This window comes from Nanorana parkeri, unplaced genomic scaffold, assembly GCF_000935625.1.
Source record: "Nanorana parkeri isolate BGI_ZX_2015 unplaced genomic scaffold, ASM93562v1 scaffold118, whole genome shotgun sequence".
In the NCBI taxonomy this organism is placed as follows: domain Eukaryota; kingdom Metazoa; phylum Chordata; class Amphibia; order Anura; family Dicroglossidae; genus Nanorana; species Nanorana parkeri.
Window position 1 is genome coordinate 1,720,821 of NW_017306386.1, and position 15,652 is coordinate 1,736,472.

The window sequence follows — 15,652 nt, forward strand, 5'->3', positions numbered from 1 at the left end:
TTCAATCAACACATTTAATATACTGCTGGAGCTGATTAGGCAGCTCTGCTACCTGAGCCTGGGACCTGCACTTTGTCTTCCTGGCCTCTTATATCCATGTGATTAATGGAACATATTGCTCTCATAGGCATTCCAAATGTGCCCCAGAGTTATCTACGGCGAACCTAGTTCCAGAAGATCCTCCTGCCTATTTGTTGCCTGGGGCCCTGAGCGTTATGTCTGATAGAGGACCTTCACAGCCTACTCCTGTAGAGTCTGTATTTGACCAGGTTTCCAATAACTCAGATATGCAAGCTATGGTTTCCAACCAGATTGTCCCTGTGCACTTTGCTATGCACCTAGAAGATTAGCCTTCTTCTGTAGCAGGTATGTAGACTTTTAGAGATCATGCTATCATGCTTCCTTTATGAGGACTGTGAACGTCCAATGCAAGCAAGAGCAAGACTTCCTCCTAGTAAAGTAAGAAAGCATTTTCCCTTTATTAGGGCATTCCTTGACAAATAGTACCCAGCTAGTTTGAACCTACCAGTTCTTTACATTAAAGTGACACTAAACGCAAAACCTTAAAAATATATTCAAGTACCCTAACTTTTAATAAAAAAGTATGTTATTTGTGTATCATTTGGCTGTAGATCCTCAAATCATATCTGAATTGGCGCTGACACTGTCCTTCCTTCTGGAGGGTGGATACTTTTGTTCCTCATGGTCCCTGTGTTTGTTATTAAAGTAGCCACCGCTCCAAGCTCACTCCTGTGATGGACTATAATCTCGATACAAATTAATAAACTAAACCTGAGATTGTAGTTCATATTGCTGCTACTGTACTGATCTCTGCAAAGGCTTCCCCCACCCCAGCGTCAGGCCCATATTATTCAGTTTTGTGCACCAGCTGCTTGCTGCTACTGTTGCAGAATCAGCACAGTAGCAGCAAGCAGCTGGTGCCCAAGGATGAATTGGGGCCCAATGCTGGGATAGGGGAAGCATTTGGCTTCCCCCACATCGGAAATATTTTTTGTGTTTGCAGTGGAACGGAACGCTGGCAAAGTTTTGTGAGGCGTTCAATTGCACTGCGGGCGGAAGTGGCCCGCCCCTGCCCCAAAACACAAGGCGAAGTTTCTCAGCGATCGCGGTGCGTTCCAGCAGCTACCGCTCTGGAACGCACACGCTTTCAGGGTGAACAAGGCCTAACTGGAACGGAACGCTGGCAAAGTTTTGCCACACGTTCAATCGCACTGCGGGCAGGGGGGCGGGGAAGCGGTGCCATTGAATTAAATGCACCACCACGCCCCGTCCCGCCCCAAAATGCAGGGGGAAGTTTCACAGCGATCGTGGTGCGTTCCAGCAGCAACCGCTCTGTAACGCACACGCTGTGAACAAGGCCTTTCTGTGACCTCTGCAGAACGCAGCAGCGTGGGCCATAAAAACTCAGCCCCAGGACACCAAGTCTCAGCTGCAGCTACAGCTGCAGCTTTCCCCCCAGCCAGTCCCAGACTCACAGGTCAGCTGCTGCTGTTCCCTCTGCTGGCTTACCAGTGCAGCTAGAAACAGCCTCAGGCTCTGCCGCTCAGCCCCCACTGTGCTTGCTTCTCCTTTCCTGTTGCCCGCTCCGCGGCCGTCCCAAGAAAAAAAACAAACCTTCCTGCACGTCACGTGTGCAGGAACGTACCAAAATGGCATATGGACGGGGGGGTCGGGACGTACCATTTTTTTTGTACGACCGCGGCGGACCCAGCAAGAAGCAGTCACGGACACCTTGCCATCAGAGATGATTTGAGGATCTACAGCCGAGTGATACACAAATAAGATACATTTTTACAAATAGTTAAGGTAATTAAATGCATTTTTAAGAATTAAAGTGTAGTGTCACTTTAATGGACATCTTTTTACTGAGTCAGGGCCACATACTGTTTGAATATAGTCCATTTCTGTGAGTTGGCCAAAATTTTAAGTGTATGGCCAGTTTAAACATATCTACAATTCCTGTGTCCCTCAATGGGCAGAAAAAAATATTTTATGGTAAGTCGAAAAATAAAAATATTATATGTTTGGCAGGACAAAGCAAGACATCCCAGAATGTGTTTGTTAACAAAGGATGTCTAAATAGTCCTGCTTGCCACTGCAGTGTTCAGCATTCTATTCTTCTATTCCTAACAAGAAAACCAGCATTTACTACTGCTAACACAGATACTTTTTAGTAAATATTTAAATATACTAGAAGGATGTTTACACATCTTGGTGTGTTTTATTGTACTGTCTGATTCATAAGTATTGGAAACTTACATTATAGGTCTATAAATAGACTGCAGAGTATTTTCCACTGAGAAAATGTAAGCTTTGTAGAAATCTGCCCTCCCTCCTGGTTCCAAAAAAGATGGCAGATCTAGGAAACAGAAGTCTGTATTCTCCACTGCCTTATAAAAACAGCTGGATCTCCCCTCCTCCCTCTGACTGGCGATCTCCCCTCTGCTTCCTCTTTTGTTTCATACATTCAGTAAAGCAGGCTCAGCCGCATCGGAGGCAGGCAGAGAGGGGATCGCAGCACAGCCTCCTTCTACACTCACCCTGATCATACATTCCACGATCAGATAGGCACCATGTATACTTCTCATCTCTACTACTACTACAACCCGGAGGATGTTACAATTCACTGACACCATCTGATGCTTCCTGAACTGGCTCTGGATTGCCCTTCACTCCCAGGAAAGGACAAGGAGTCATCAGGGCTTTCTAGTCTCACCGAGCTGCTGCTGCTGCTGCTGCTGCTGTCACTGCTGTGCCCACTCTGGGCTACCGTTTCCTCCCCCACCAAGTCCTGTCCTTTGGCTGCAGGGAGTGGCTGGGATCATAGAGCGAGGGACAGACTGCAGGGCTGGGCTAGTCTCTGATACCCTGGCTACAGTGGATGCTGGCATGTCAAGAGGTAAGGTCGTCATGTGTTGCTAATTCTGGGGCAATGGGGTGGAAGGGAGTTTCCCACGAACCTCAGCGATGAAGATCTGCAACAAAGGAGGCTAGCACAGAACCGGCGTGGCCTGGGAGGACAGCTCCATGCTGCCTGTCAATGAGTGGGATCGTATGCTGCCACATGGTAACATCTTCATGTATCTATGTCGTTCATCTGACATCTAAGTTACATTTTGCATCCATATCTGGCTGCACCAACGTGTCATTGTTGATTCCTTTTGCCAATGCATCCAATGCATGGGCAGCGATGCATACCATTTGTATTGTGTTTCAGACTATTGTATACCAGTGGAAGCTCTATGACATTGTGAATCAACACTGGTATAATTATGTATAAAGTCAGAATATATGTTTCTCTTGTGACTACATCTTCTTTTAAAAGCATACAAACTCACTCTCTCTCTCTCTCTCTCTCTCTCTCTCTCTCTCTCTCTCTCTCATTCCATCTATCTATCTATCTATCTATCTATCTATCTATCTATCTATCTATCTATCTATCTATCTCTCTAAATATCATCTCTCTGTCATTCTATCTATCTATCTATCTATCTATCTATCTATCTATCTATCTATCATCTCTCTCTCATTCTATCTGTCTGTCTGTCCGTCTTTCTTGACATGTGATCTGCACTTACAATAAGATATCCATGTCTCGGTAAATGTTTTCCAGGTTACAAATATTGCCCTTTTGGTAATAATAGCAGACATTACCTATCCTAAAATATTACTTTTCCATGGTCTACTCAAGTAGCTCTAACCCTCGTCTTGTGACATCTACGGCCATAAATCATTTCTGAGTCATACCAGAGCTAAGTTATTATGACAGTGAGATGGAATCATTTCACGTAAAAGGAATCAATTTTTATTCCTTTAAAATGGATGTGTATGTAGTAATATGAAAGTCTGCACAAATGAAATATTGTCATTAGCTTCTTAGACTTCTCACCTACCTCGAATCTTGTGACACAGTCAGTCTAGCACTTTGGTGCAGGCATGCATACAAGCGATCTGTGCACTTTATTATATTTCTAATAGTGCTTTTATTGTGGATAAGCTCGATGCTGCTTATGTTATTTAGTTTGTTTTTCATAAAATTAAAATGCTTGTACTTTCCAAAATCTTCTATGTAATATATCTGACAAGTGACACACCCATCCTTGTATTGCCATGTATTATTTTATGTTAAAGTCATGTATTGGTTTATATTGTTTTATGGAGTCATAAAACAATATAAAGTCATTGTTGCACTGCCGATTAAGTCAGTTAAGAAAAAATGAAAATCATACTAAACAATGTTGGCTAACATAATATTTAATATTTAATATGTAATAACTATGAAGGTGTTTGGCATTGGTGTAACAGGAAATGGTGTGACCAGATAGAATAAACATGTGACACATATGTTTTATTTGAACAGAAAATGACTTGAGTTTTGAGTACTTGAGTTGGAAAAAGTACCATTTGTAACAGGCCATCTCCGGAATCAGGTAGAACTTTATGCCAAGTGGACTCAAATTTGCTTCATCACGCTTGAGGGGAAGACAAAAACAATTTCATTGGACAGCCACTGCATTTAACATTTGACAGCCTAAAATGGGGCAAACAAAGTGCAGTAGTTTGCAAATTTCTTTGTGTTAAGTACATGTAATATTACTTTATTCTGGTTATTGTAGTAGTTTAGCAACAAGCAACTGCTTCAGGACCCAAGACCCCTAAGGGCCCAGCCCTGGCCCTGGTTCCCACATTGCCCCAAACACATGACATGGTGTATTTGCATGACTTATATTGTGTAAGCATTTGATTATGAGATACATATTATTGACAGGTAGTGACAAGCTGATGTGTTTGAAAACCAGGAATATCCCAAAAAAGTGGATTTCACATTTTTTGATTCTCACTTCATATATTTATATATTAATATGGTTATATACATGAAGATCTGTCCAACATTTATACAGCTCATGAAGCATAATTGATTGGATCGAGAATATAGATAGAGAAATCTATATGGAAACATCCAAGAGAGTCAAAAGAGTGATGAATCAGCAATTTTCCCTTGACTATCCCTATTAAAATGGGGGCTATAGTGAGTTGTCATTATTTCGATTTTGCAACGGGGACTACATTTATCTAAAAGGTCTGCCCATCCAAAAGTGATCTTTCAGTTTTTGTTATTGTTTTTGATAGTTACTTATATCTTTTAGGGGCTCTGGATTGGTAAGATGGGTTGAATTTGTGGGTATGCTCACCATTTGTGGCCATTGTAAGGGATTAGCACTCTGCTTGATTTTTAATTTATTTCATTTTGTGGGCAGTATAGCAGGAGAAGCTTAAATATGGAAAGGTGGGAAAAAAACAACAAAAACTCTCAGGTACGAAGGAACAGAGCTGGCAATTATGGAAGGCAGGTTTCACTGTTGGAGTATCCAAGACAAGAAGCTAGGGGCAGATTCAGTTCCACAGACTCTATCTATGGATAACATTTTTTTTTTGGTAATCTGGCCTTTAAGATCTTACAGTACAGTACTGCATGCTTAGCAGCTTGAATCTATGGTTTAGTGGCTGGTAAGTGTTTGCTGAATACATTAGGTCCCATTCCCACCTGCAATTGCATCAGTCTCACAAAATACTCCATGATACTCATGCAATCTGCTGCGGGTGGGAGGCACAGTACAATACAATGATATCTGCCATCACTCTGTGATATCTGCCATTACTCTGCATCTAGGTGTGGTCCTCCGCAGGTAATCACAGCCTTCCACCCGCAGCAGATCGCATGACTCCCCCAGAGAAATTTGTGAGACTCATGCTACTGGCCCAATTCACAGGTGTGAATGGGACCTCAGGGTAATTAAGCACCTCCCAAAAAGCATGACCTCTCACACTCGTTTTGCCTTACTGAACCTCAATATTATGATGTTAGTCTTGGTCAGCACGCAAATTGCCCAAAAGTTTATTTTCTGAGTTACTTTGTACAGTTTAGGAAGCTTCAGCCAGTTCCCCCCATTGGGAATTACATACAAATACTTCTCTATAGAAAGAGAAATGGCTTCTAGGTCATCTATGAGGTGGGCCTGAAAATGAATAGTTAACCCTCTTGGCTGAGCCTTGCTGACTGAGAACTCTATGCACTGATTGACTGTACTAGCCCTCATCAGCATGGTGCTGTCACCTTTAGTCAATAAATGATGCACCCAAAAACTCTAGGCAGATATAAAACACTCATATTATTTTAGCTTTGTTATTTTTAAAGCATCACTAAATAGGGAGCCAGTCAGTTCATGTGCTTACAAGACACGTGCTCATAGGAGGAGAAAGAAAAGTGACTGAAAGATGAGGATGAGATCATCACTGTGCTGCGTCTCCTTTTACTGTCCATGATATGAATAGAACACCGGCACTCCAATTACAGATATGATGCGTCTTTATTGACGTGGATGCAGCATATCACATAAGTGCAACATTTCGGGGTCACACAGTTTCCCCTTCCTCAGGCAGGACATGTGATGTCTTGCCTGAGGAAGGGGATCCTGTGTGACCCTGAAACGTTGCACTTGCAGGGGTGTGGACATTTTTGAAAAATACATTTTTAGCTCTGCTTGTCCGGAGCCGGGCTAAATGTATTAAAAAACTACTCGCCCGGCGCCCGAAACTACATAGGAATTCCACACCCCTGACTTGTGTGATATGTTGCATCCACGTCAATAAAGATGCATCATATCTGTAATTGGAGTGCTCGTGTTCTATTCATAACATGTGCATGTGACGATGCCATCCGTCAACCACCGCTGCACCCACCTGCTCATTCTTGGATTAAGCAGAGTGCATGGGTATATGGACTTCTCCTTTTACTCTCCAGTCACAGGTTGGAGCTCAGAAGATGAGATGACCTGGGCTCAGAAGCTGAGTGTTGAATGATGCTGTCCATCAGAGAAAGGACATTTAGTGGCAGAAAAAAGTACTGCATAAGAAATCTCTGACTTGAAGTAGAACATTGCAGCAAAAGCAGTTTTTTTCCCATTCATTATTTTTGGCTACCGACTAAGTCCAAGAGAACCCTCAGGCACTATGTAATGGAAAATGTGCAGAAAAATTATTTTCCTACCAAGTTATGTAAGATTCGCATTCTAAAAAATATAATGTTTTTGTAAAACTGACAAAAAACTAAAGGTTTAAAGGGGTAAAGGTTAAACCCCTTGTCAGGTATTTACTGCTTCGTTAGGGAGATTTCCCCCGCACTTCCTGTTATGCTGACAAGGCAGGAAGTAAGGGAAACTGTCGAACAGCAACATAGACAAAAATAAAACACTTTTATATAGTAAAGTAGGGAAAGGCTAGAACCCTGTCAGATTTTAATTTCTGTCTGTGTCACTGTTGCAGATTTCCCTCACTTCCTGTGTGGTAAAACCTTGTCAGCAGGACAGAAAGTGAGGGGAAATCGTTTGCACATAAGCGTTTTACGCATGGAAAATCGCAAAACATAAAAAGTAATACAATCATATGGGGCTTGTTGACACCTGCGCGTTCGTATGCATAAAAAAGTACATGTGCGATTTTCTGGCCGATTTCAGCACATTCTGTCCCCCAAAAGACTATAGTTGTAGCCGCAAACACATGGAAAAACACGTGTCTAATAAAAATTCCGCCTTTTTGTGCAAACGCGCTAAATTCCAAATGTGCAGGTGTGAATAGAGCCTTACTGAACGTCAGTAAAAACATGACAGGTGTTCTGATGTTTCCCAGTTCCATTGAAAACTAGAAAATGCTTTTGCTTTGACTTAAGACAGAAAAGATTACAGTTTAAAGCAGAACTCTGGGGAACATTATTCTTAACCCTTGCAGTTGGGCTACCCCTGCACTGCAACGGTTAAGTGCTCGTTTATGTCTAGGTTGAAAAATAACAAAGATATACTAACCCGTACCTCCGAGCCAGCTTGCTCGTAGACTGGTCCCTTCTGCCTGTCTCCTCCTGGACAAAAACTAGCACTTAATCCTTGCAGTGCAGGGTAGCCTTACTGAAAGGGTTCAGAATAATGTTCCCCAGAGTTCTGCTATAAAACTTTAATCTTTTTGATCATAAGCTGCAGCAATACCTGCAGTGATGGTTTTACACCCCTTCCCCAGGACTCTTTTTACCATAATAGCACTTGTGGGCCAGCCTGTAGGGCAGCAGGGCTAGACATGCCATCAGATTTTGAGATTTGTGACTAAATTCAGCAAGAGAAATGTAAGGGAAGGGGTCTGGGAGATGTTGAGGAGTTTGGTGGTGTGGGCTGCATATAAAGCAGACCACATGCTGCCTCCAGTAGTTCATTCTAGCTCTAGTTTTTGCTATAATAATCAAATGACACAAGGAGTGGAAGGTGTACAAAAGGCCTTATCATTTTGGTGTGTCAAGGACCGCATGGCGTTGCCCTCCACAGCACCTTGAATTACCCACCTCTGCAGAAATGTGCTTGAAACTACATTATGGGGCTGATTTAGAACTACCACTCCCGCCACTAGATGGCGCTGAGGAGGGTAGGAAATATCTTTGCTCCTCAGCGCCATCCAGTGGCGGTAGTGCCATGTGCATACAGCATATATATGTTGGGTGGAAGAGTTATAAATCAGTTCCTATGTGTAAAGGTTACTATGATGTTCTGAACCCATACAAACTGATTTTGAGAGGACTGGAAGACCTTGCCTGTCTGTGGGTTTATTCCAGCCATCCCTAGTATTCATAAAACACTGGTGACAAATGATGTAATCAGCACAAAAACCACATAACAAATACTTGGATGTTTACATCTATGTGATAGATTGTTATTAGGACATGTGGGTTGTATTTGTAATATCTAAACGTAGGAGGATAGGAGCTGTGTTGTAATTTCAGCCATTTTGGAGTAGATGGAAGTGATTTAACAGTGCTTGTAAACAGGCTGATCAGTGGAGCTAGAGAGCAGGCCAAATTGTTCATCTCCAATAAATGGTGTAATTGCTTCCTGTTTCATTGTGCTCTTTTCAACTGCCAAATGCAATCAGAGAAAATGCGGCTTTTGTTTGGCGTAATGCTGTATTCACTTCTTTTATCAATGTTTGGTATACAGACTGGATTCTGTAGTGTTGTCTAGAAGTCCAGGATAAATAAAGTTATCATATGGTGTATCATGTACCGAAGGGAGAACATAGGAGGGAATACTGTGTGGTATGGGTTCCCGCTGAGGGCCAAAGCTTAATGGATGCTTTAGCACTAATATGTTAAGTGCTCTTTGTGAAGTGTGTACTTTAGGCATGTTTGATGAGATGTGTCACACATAGCACATGTGTTACAAATATGTAGATGGCTTCCTCTGTTCCCAGAATATACTTTGAGTACTTCTTTTTCAGACTGAAAACCTTTGCATGCTATAATTATCACATTTCATGCATTCCTACCAATGTTTATATCAGTGCACAAATGTGATCAATGTCTTCACGAAATAGAAATTCCACAAATACTGATACCAAGTAGCCCATAGGTTGCAATATAAATGACAAATAGTCCATTCCAAACTGTATATTAGGTGTCCAGTTGTACAAGAAAATAAAAATGTAAACACGTTGCCACAGTCTTAGCCTATTTATGCCACAACTTCCAGCCTTGCAACTCCTGAACAACATAGAAGGAGGGCACTCTCACGATCTAGAAGACAAAAGTACAGAAGCGCTCCGGAATAGTGTAGCAAATTAGACCTTAATAGAAATTTATGAATAAAATCAAATACACTCACAAGTGTGTAGCTTGTGTGAAAGTCCAAAACACAGCACAGGGAAGAAAGTATCCCAGGCCTTCTGGGGTGCCCTATGGGGGTATGCTGCTGGAGTGAAGTTGAGGATGGACTGGAGAGGTACTGATAGTTTCAGTCTCTCTCCAGTCCCGGGCACTTCCATTTCCTCCGGTGTTACGGGTCTCACGATGCTGTTGTAACCAGGGAAGCGTTTTGGGGAAATCTCGTCCCATTCTTTAGCCTCAGAGTTGTCAGAGGGAAAGAACATTTTCCAAAGAAAAAACACCTTCAATTTTCATAAATTCACAAATTCCAAAACATCTGTGAATGCTGTGAATAGCTTAAAAAAAGACTGGTTTTAAGGAACTGGTACAGATATAAGGTGTCAGTCATTCATCGTAATAATACATATTTTAGCTGCAGGACATCATTGCATGCTGACAATGTGGGGGGTGAGTCAATAAAGCATTTGAGACACATTTCTGGCTGTGTGTATGTAGTCAGAAACCTTGTGCCAAATTCATGATTATCCTGCAAGACTTTCCTTGTTAGTACCGGTGTGTGCAACAAATTCAAGTAGTTTCTCTTTGCAACGTTTTAACTATACTGTATAGTTCTATTATGGCAATTCATAAAGAAATGCTGCCATATCTGTAATAATGAAATTGAGAGTAAATAAGACCCCTTCCATGTTGAAGTAAAATGTTGATTGTGTTACATGTGTAATTTAATTGTTGCATCTTTGAGAAAATTGTCTTAAAGCGGACCTTTACCCATATCTTTAAAATAACAACAAACACACCTTTAGAAATGTTTAGTAATGACAATCTACAAACACATACTTCTAGATAATTGCCGGCTTTGTATTCTGTGCATACCTTATTTCTATCTTCTTCCCCAGTCTTCTGACCGTGGCCATGTTTACTAAGGGCTCCCCATTTACTTCCTAGATTTCTGGCACATTTGACTAGGACATGTGATCATGCACATCACCTCAGGGGAGTGAAATACCTTTCCCTGAGATCTCATGAGATTACAGATGAGATTTCCCACCAATGCTCTGCCAGTGAAAAGGAAATCCCAGTGTGCATTGCTTTGCTAAACTGAAGTAATTTGCATTTTCAAAGCAGGAAGTGAATGCTCTGCAAGTGTCAGTATTTCAAAATCACAGCATTTTATACCTGACATGTCTATGTTATGATTAATCATCATCCATAGAGGGATGCATTGTTAGATAATGATTTTTGAGTCTAAGGCCTCATTCACACACAACGCAAGAGCAAAATGTTTATTGCGTATATACGCGTACATGCGCGTTTAATGCACGTATATACACGCATATATGCGTGCACTATTTGCAATCCCGCAATGCATCATTTGTAATAGAAATGTTAATGAACTGTACGCGCATACGTGCGTATATGTGCGCAAACCCGCGTAAATACGCTGCCCGGACACATCTCGGTTCCATTCTGTTTTTGCGCATTTTTACACTATGCAAATATACGGCTCCATACGCAGCTATGTGTATGGAGCCATTTATTTGCATATGCTGCATATGGTACCATACGCGCATATACGCGCGTATATGCGCCGCAGTGTGAATGAGGCCTTAAAGGCCATTATACATGGTGTCTGTGTGTAGGTTTGCAACCTGAGCCAGCACTACAGGAAGAGGCACTCGGATGCAAGGGGAAGTTCTCCCCAAGCATGAGAAGACATGAGGATTTAAAAGGAAGAGCAGCAAAGAGAAGGAAAACTACCATGGATTGCAGTAAGGCACACATTACAGTATTGGTTTATGTTAAAAAATCTGATGGTTTAATGTCACTTTAAGGTCCACAGTGTGAATGAGGCCTTTAAGTTCCTCTGGAGCTTATATTTGATACATTTCCATTCCTCTCCCAACTTCTCCCAATAGATTCCCTCGCATTAAAACTCCATCACTGAACAAGAAAGATGCAATAGATTCATATACACCTTACTAACACCTCCATTTGCATCCCTACTGCTAGACAGATTTCTATAGAGTATCTCCGACACTCCTTATGCATTCCAGGGAGCATCCTAAGGAACTAGTCCCATGTTCTTCTGTCTCAGATATTAAAGGCTTGGGACTTAAAGAAGAACTCGGGGCAGATATATTCTGAACTCTTGCAGTGGGTCTACCTCTGCACTGCAAGGGTTAACTGTTTGCTTTCGCAGAGGAGCGAAAATAAAAATGTTAAACCTCGGAGTCGGCTGACTGTTAGACCGATCCCTGAAGCCTCTCTCCCCTCTACTCCATTGGCTTAAGGTCCTGTGAGTCATCACATCCTATACAGTGTATAGGATGTGATAATGCTGAGGGACATTCCATCGCTGGAGAGGAGGGGAGCAAGGCTGAAGGGGATTGGCCTAGCGGGCAGCCGGCTGCAAGGATCAGGTGAGTGTATCTCTGTTATTTTCATCCCTAGACAAAAACAAGCAGTTTACCCTTGCAGTGCAGAGGTAGCCCCACTGCAAGAGTTCAGAATATTTCTGCTCCGAGTTCTTCTTTAACTATATCACTCGTGTAACTCAATCACTGCTGTATCTGTAAGCTGTCATTTTTTAAAAACATGATATAAACAGAAAGCAGCATTTGAGCTTACCTCTATAAATCTGCCTTTCAGTGCTCTGCTTTTTTGATCTGTGGCTGCTGCACTCTGTGCGTGGGTGTGTGATTTTTTTTAAGCATCTATAAATATATCTGTGTATTAATAGTGTTTGTTTGTGATTTGGCTGTTCAACAGTGTTTCCTAAGCAAATGGATTTTCCTTTTTGATAGGAATTTATCTCAGCCCAAAAGTTGTAGTAATTAAATGTATAATGGTTTAATGTTTAATATCAGATCTATCTGCAACGTAGAGAAATATAAAGCATAAAAGAGTTGAGAATGTATGAATAATGGTTGTATTAGGATGATGAAGTGTTTCTTAAACCTAACTACTACAGCCATTTTTTCTTTTTATAATAATGTAATTTGTTGTATTTGACAACTACCTAAATTATTATTAAAGTTGACCATGCACATATAGACATCTATTCCCCTTTCCACGATAACAGTCTGGATGGACATATTTCCCCTTCTAGGTATTGTGTTCTGACAGCCGTCACCCACAGCTATCAGAACACTCGAACATTTGTTCAGCTGACCTTTTTCCGCACGGCTCCGTTAAAGGAGAACTATGAGATGAGTGATTTCCACTCACCTCATAGTTCTAGCCGACCTGTGACAATGAGACTGTCACAGGTCGGCTCAGTAGATCGGGAGGTGAGCGAACACATACCGGTTCGCTCACCTCTCGATCCTGTCACGGCTCTCTGCCGTGACAGGGGGAGGGGCTGGATTCCTCTCTCCCCGCTCCGATCTGCCTGCGCTGACTGGCGGAACGGGCGGGGGAGGGGGCGGGTACAGCTGGATCTGCCTTTAGATTGGCAGAGCCAGCTGTCACTCACGCATCTGGGCGGATCTCGACGTCGATGTCGGGATCCGCTGCGGCTGCGGCGTCTCAGTATACCGCGAGCTGTAGCGCGCGGTATACTGAGCTTGGGGTAACGGGAGGACGCTAGTTTGTGTCCTCCCGTTACCCTAAGGAGAACTATGGGGAAAAACACTGACCCCATAGTTCTCCTTTAATCTTTCAGTCGAAGTACGTTGAGCCTGGTGGTTTAGCAGGGCCACCCACGGTTCAAAATGTGGCTGATTCACAAGAATGGCCAACTATTTTATATAAGTTGGTATCTCTTGGCACTTTGATGGCTTGACTGGGTTTAGGAAGAATATAGTTGCCAGATCGAACTTCTTTAATCATTAACAAGCTATATTCACCAAACCAGTGACAGGGGCTAAAAGGACAAGGAGTGATTTGAAATCTCTCCAGTGGGGGCAGAGATAGCAACAAAAACACATTTTTTGGTAGAATGGGGCAACATTTTAATCTCTGTAGTGTTTATTGCCCCCCACCCCCCATCCTTTTCCTGGTATCACAGGGATAAAAAAATAAGAGAAAACTTCCCTAGAGGAGTCACATACAACAATAAAAATGCTTTATCCCTTCCCTACTTTATCAAAGACTTAACATATTTTGGTTGGAGATGGCCTTAAGGTTTCACCATAAATATACAATAGCCATTAAAAGTTAAATGTTTTTTTGTTGTAAATCAACTAATTTGTAACATAATGATCTTTAGTTTGGCTAAAGATTACTTTGATTCTATAGTATTCTTTCAGGTGTTTGGGGGTGGCTGACCATGTTGGTCTATTTGTGCAGTATTAGTCTGGATCAAGAAAATACCTTGGCCCATTTTTGCACTAATTTATACCTCCCAACTGTCCCTGATTTTGAGGCACTGTTCCTCATTTGTAACCAAATCCCTCTGTCCCTCTTTCCTCCTCAGTTGTCCCTCTTTTTGGTTTGATGTACAGATATTAATGAAAAGGTTCTATTTAAAAAAATAAAACAATAAAAAGGGAACTTATGAAGGAAAAAACACAATTCTGAGCTAACCAATAATTTTTGGCAGGTGGAAGAGGTCTTAATACATTATACTGGAAGGTGTCCCTCTTTCTCATCTCAGAAAGCTGGGAGGTATGCTTATTCGCCTTTACTTTGTAAAAAAAACATTCTGTAGTCATGTCAGAGAAATATGTAAAAAGTCCCCAAATGCAAACTTACATTGCCTGTAAACATCAGAATATGGTTGGATGCACAGGCATGACCTAGATGCCTGAAATGTGTTCATAGGTCCAGCTTCAGACATAAATGCCCAGGACATCCAAGCAGAGAGGAGGAAGATTCATTTAGACATCTCTGGTGCTGGCTTATCGTAGGGGAAACAATAGGGATAAGAAGAGATTTTCTCACCTGTCTGATTGCTGTTGCCTTGAGATTTCTCAGCCATGTGTGCAAGTTCTCACAGACATGACATTATGTCTTGATCCATCTTTGAAGGCAATCATTTGATATCTAGGACCGCTTTTACATTTAGTTAACAGAGAAAGAACTACAGACATATCATATATACTTGCCTTTCATTGATGGTTGGCAAGCAGACCAATAACATATAGGGTGTACTAGCCTGCATCAAAAAATGAATAATGATTTCTCTGATTTGAACAGGAGCAGAACTATGGTACATGAGGAAGCAGCAAAGTCGGCTGTGGGTAGAGCCCGGGTTGTCCCTAAGAATCATTGGGGATCTGTGCAGTAATCAGTATGAAATAGGGCTGGTAATGATTAAAATTTTCCTGTTCGATTAATCGAAAAAAAATTTAATCGACTAATTTCGATTAAATATAATGCACATACAGAGGGGGCTCTCACCAGAGCTTTGAGGGGGCCTCTAACCAGCCTTGTTAGACCCACAGAGCCCTGGCAAGACCCCACAGAGCCCTGGCAAGATCCCACAGAGCCCTGGTCTCACCAGGGCTCCATGGGGTCCCACCATGGCTTTGTGGGGTCTCACCAGGGTTCTGAGGGGGTCTCACCAGGGCTCTGAGAGTCTAACAAGGCTGGTTAGACCCCACAGAGCCCTGCTACCCTGGTGAGGCCCGCTCAAAGCTCTGGTGAGACCCCACAGAGAGGGGGGAGGAGTCCGGTGACGTCGATGTCCGTGACGTCACCGGATCTCCGACGGAAGACCCGGAAGCCGGCGGAGAGGTGAGTAACTTTGATCGATCAAAATAATTTTGATCGATCAAAGAAATTAACGATTAATCAACGGATTAATCGTTAATTTCCGCACCCCTAGTATGAAACAATTCTGAACTTTTCCTAAGTTTCCAAAATTGTTTCTAAAATCTCTAAAATTAGTGTGAGAAAAGCCATTTGCTTGTAGGGACAGGGATATTACAATCCAGCTCTGGGCATAAGAAAAAAAGCACACATGCAGTATGCCCAGCTCCCCCCCCCCCC

General features: G+C 42.2%; 1 protein-coding gene across 2 annotated transcripts in view; it reads left to right on the forward strand.

Annotated features, from left to right (window-relative positions):
• The first annotated feature begins 2,759 nt into the window (after window positions 1-2,759).
• CLIP2 (CAP-Gly domain containing linker protein 2) overlaps window positions 2,760-15,652 on the forward strand; it is a 108,423-nt gene continuing 95,530 nt past the window's right edge. For both annotated transcript variants that reach the window (XM_018553375.1, XM_018553377.1), the window contains exon 1: window positions 2,760-2,920. The gene's annotated coding sequence lies outside the window, so the exon portion shown is untranslated. The remainder of the gene's footprint in view (window positions 2,921-15,652) is intronic.